The 4121-nt window shown below is 41.7% G+C and overlaps 1 long non-coding RNA gene across 1 annotated transcript; it reads right to left on the bottom strand.

Annotated features, from left to right (window-relative positions):
- Positions 1 to 463: 463 nt before the first annotated feature.
- Positions 464 to 2705, bottom strand: LOC143421686 (uncharacterized). The gene is made up of 2 exons (XR_013101248.1): positions 2381 to 2705; positions 464 to 981 (listed from the first exon to the last, which is right to left on the bottom strand). It is a non-coding gene; the product is annotated as an uncharacterized LOC143421686 (long non-coding RNA).
- Positions 2706 to 4121: the final 1416 nt, after the last annotated feature.

The following is a 4121-nucleotide window of genomic DNA, read 5'->3' as shown; positions in this document are numbered from 1 at the left end:
CCCAGATCACGCCCTGTACAGTGACGTCACCTAGCGCGCGATTTATAAAGGCTATTCCATTATTAAAAGGCTGAAATTGTCAAGGCGTCATCATAAAGAGACCTTGACGAGTAGAAACCGGTTAGGCGACAGTAATTCTTCGAGCTTTAATTCCAGGGAACCAGACTTTCCTGTAATATTTTGAAGTGCTGTTGAACAATAGTTCCGGAGGTTTTCTGAAGGTCTCTGGCTGCTTTTTCAACCTTTTTGGTGCCCTGATCATTTAAAGAGGAATGTTTTTATTATTTGTTAACACTAACTTATGAATTATTCAAGCATAAAAAGGCAGCCAACTGGTATGAACCAGTGTTGTGATCTCTTTGTGTGTATTATCATCAGTTAAACATTTTAGTTAATTAAAATAAAAATAAAAACTAGACTTTTGGAATAATAATAATAATAATGACAATAATAATAATGATAATAATAATAATGTGTTTATTGAGACTTTTGATATTTACAGTACTGTGAGTCTTGCCTCTGGCATCCACACAATAATACCACATTTAACACTGAAATGAATAAAACCTAAAGTAAAACTCTTAACCGAAAAAAGAAAATTCACTTTGGAAACTAACCTCAGTTAATAATGCCATTACAGATGATATGGAGGCTCTTTCATGAATACAGGTGTGCCTTGGTTATATATTGTCATATGGTCCGCAAACGTTATATGCAAACTTTACAAAAACAGAAATACATACTGTATTTGACTTCCACATTAAAGCTTAAACTCTCATCAGCTGTGCCAGTGTCAAAGCCTTTGCTCCTCTGGAGAGTGTGGTAGTGGCTGGAGCAGCTTCATCTTGTGTGATGGGTGTGTGTCCTCCAAACAGCAGGGGGTCAGTAGCCATTCTGTCTACTCTTAATGACTGGGACCAGGACAATGGAGCTCTGCTGTGTGGTGGACTAGGAGGGGTAACAGAGCCACAGCTGGTACTCCTATGAAAAGAATGGACATCCAGACTGTGGTCATAAATAATTAACCAGAGGACACACAGAAGTTTATACAGATGAAAGTACATCTGAATGCTAAACCTTATTGACGTTCATAAAATATATCATAAAGCCAACTTGCTTTCAGCACTTCCTCGAAAGCAGAGGCAATTAAAGGATTGTAAAAAAATAAGGTATTGGCATATTATACACATTATAGTTATTGATGACCAAAGCCTGCTCTCATGTTGTTACAGATATGACCTATAAAGACCTCAAACTCTTGAAGTGAAATTGCAGTCTAGTTGTAGACAGCAATAAAGTTTGAGGCTATTCAAGGATTATATCATCCTTATGATGCTCATATTTGTGGATGCCACAGATGAGCACCTACTATTTCCTGTCTTCTTTGTTGATGCATACTTGGTGTACTTATAATGTACTGCCTGTGCAGACTTAAATCAAACTGGAGGGTACGTAGATGTCTGCATGGAGTTTAGCATTCACGCTCATGCTTAAATTGTTCTGAGGTGAATCTATGTTTGGTGTGACCGAAGAGGATGCAAAGGATAGGATGAGATGGAGGCAGATGATCAGCTGTGGTGACCACTAAAGGGAGTAGCCAGAACAAGAAGTGGTCAGTGTGGCTGCCAGCATTTATACATGTGCAGTGTGTTTTGACAGCCATGCGTAATTGCATGGAGGATGTACTTGCATATTAGATTAACTGGCAGTTCTAAGGCTAAGTCCACACTAATGTGTTTTCGTTTGAAAACGCATTGTTTTCTCTCCATTTTCTCTCCACCCATTCACGCACTGGTGATGGCAAGCTACATTGTAGCCACAGCCGCCCTGGGGCACACTGACAGAGGCGAGGCTGCCGGACACTGGCGCCACCAGTAGGCAACGGGTGAAGTGTCTTGCCCAAGGACACAACGACCGGGACTGTCTGAGCCGGGGCTCGAACCGGCAACCTTCCGATTACAAGGCGAACTCCCAACTCTTGAGCCACGATCGCCCCCCAATAATGTGTCATGCACAAAAGCATCAGCTCTAAGAGCCGTGCTTAGAGAGTGCTTTGCAGTGAATCAGAAGAATCGACTTCCATTGAACAAGAGCCAGCTCTTCACTTAATTTCCTTTTGCTGCTCAGCTCTCACACAGTGGCTCAGCTATGCTCCAATCCCTCCATATTGTGGCCAATCACATGCGAGGATATTGGATAATATTATTATGTGAAAAACAAAGAGAGTGAGAGACGCGACGGTCAAGTGGAGCCTGCGTCTCTCCTCTCAGTGAGTGAGACAGTAGACAGCGGTGAGGAGGGCTGTGCGAGTGCATCGCAAAAACACATAAATATGCCTGACACCCGTAAACAAAGCAGCATCTGGCTGCAGTTTAAATACTTTTTTGTCTCGGTCTTGGTCTTGGTCTCGTCTCATCTCGACTTTGACTAGGTCTTGACTCGGTCTGTCTTGGTCTTGGTCTCGATACCCTCTGGTCTTGGTATTGTCTTGGTCTTGGCTTAGGCGGTCTTGACGACAAGTCTATCAGTCTGCACATGCTCCAGATAGCTTTTCTTCAAATTCTTTAACGATCACTCGCTTTTCCAACTTTGTACTTTTGTGTTACTCGCAGCAATAACTCCACCTCATTGTTGGTCCATTTAAAAAAACTTTCGAAGAGCCGGAAAGTAAATAAGCGGCAGACAGAAATGAGGCAGGTCGAATCTTCTTGCGTTTCACGCATGCGCAGTACTGGAACGTAAGCGTTTTCGTCCGTTTCAATGTGGACGTGCAACTCTGTGAAAACCACTGGAAACGATAGTGTGGACGTGTGACCTCTGAGTCATTCAAATAATTAAAAAAAAGCTTAAAATGGCACCTAAGGGATGAACCAGCATTGTGTCTATTAATGACAACTTAATGACGAAGCCATTCTTAAGGCAGGAAACAGGAGAGAGGCAAAGCAACGAGTGTCTACAGCCATCTGTGAAGCATGGTACAGGCTCTGTCATGGTTTGGTGCTGAATTTCAGCGAGTGGTGTTAGAGATCTTGTCAAAAGTGGCAGAATTCTGTATGCAGAAAAGTATTATCAGCTCTTATTCCACCACGCAAACAAATCTGTAAAGTGTTTGATTGTAAGCATCCTTATTTTCAAACCTGACAATGATCCCAAACACACTGCCAAATGCAGTAAATCCATACCTGCAACGAAAAAGTGGATGGATTATGGTGCGCTGGGTGAACTGTCAGTACCACAAACACAAACTATTTTCTTTCAGTCAGTCCCACGTGTGCGATGAAAATGGTTCCAAACCAAATTAAAATAGAAAGGTTTTAATAGATTGAAGATACATTTAAAACATCACAATCTATAGAAAAAGATGAATGTATTTGGACCTTTTGTTCTGCTGTATGATGGCACAAAGAATCAGTATTACATCTCTGCTAATATTTTAAGATCTCAATACTCATGCAAGAGGAAGTGTTTCTATTTTTCCCGATAGATTGCAATTAATTGGCACAGATATGGTTCACACCCAGCTGTGAGTTAAGATTACTTGCTCCATATGTATTAGAAATCTTCCATCAATCACTGTAGCTTCAGAGGACCGTGCAGGCTGCTTTATCTGGACTAATGAGGTTAACGGCGATAGGATGACCGTGGAGGTAGCGGGTGTGAAGCAGGCTACAGGCAGCCAGGACTCAGGTGTCTTTCCTGCCTGCCTCAGAGTCTCAGGTGGTCACAGAGGCGCTGTTTGCTGTGTATGATCACCCAAGGGTGTCCGTTAAGCACAATGTGGCTCTTGTAGCCACCGCTGCTGCCCAGCTGCTCGTTTATCAGGTTTAATCAAAGCAGGACTAACGTGTGGTACTGCTAATAAGGTTCATGAAACACAACATGTGCAAGAAAGATTTGGAGAGATTAAACACCCACTTAATCAGTTTTTGGGATTTATTCACTTTATGCTTGTGCGGAACACTGACTGACAGACAGACTTAAATGATACCAAATACCTCAAAGAATGTAACTGGGAGGAAAGTATAAAAATGACTCACGGTAAGAATGCAAACAGAATTCTTTAAAAATGAATTCACTTGGCTTTGTGTTTAAATGTAATACACATTACTTTTGTTCTAGCT

The sequence above is a fragment of the Maylandia zebra genome, linkage group LG13, assembly GCF_041146795.1.
Source record: "Maylandia zebra isolate NMK-2024a linkage group LG13, Mzebra_GT3a, whole genome shotgun sequence".
Lineage (NCBI taxonomy): Eukaryota > Metazoa > Chordata > Actinopteri > Cichliformes > Cichlidae > Maylandia > Maylandia zebra.
This window is presented reverse-complemented; position numbering and strand designations above follow the sequence as displayed.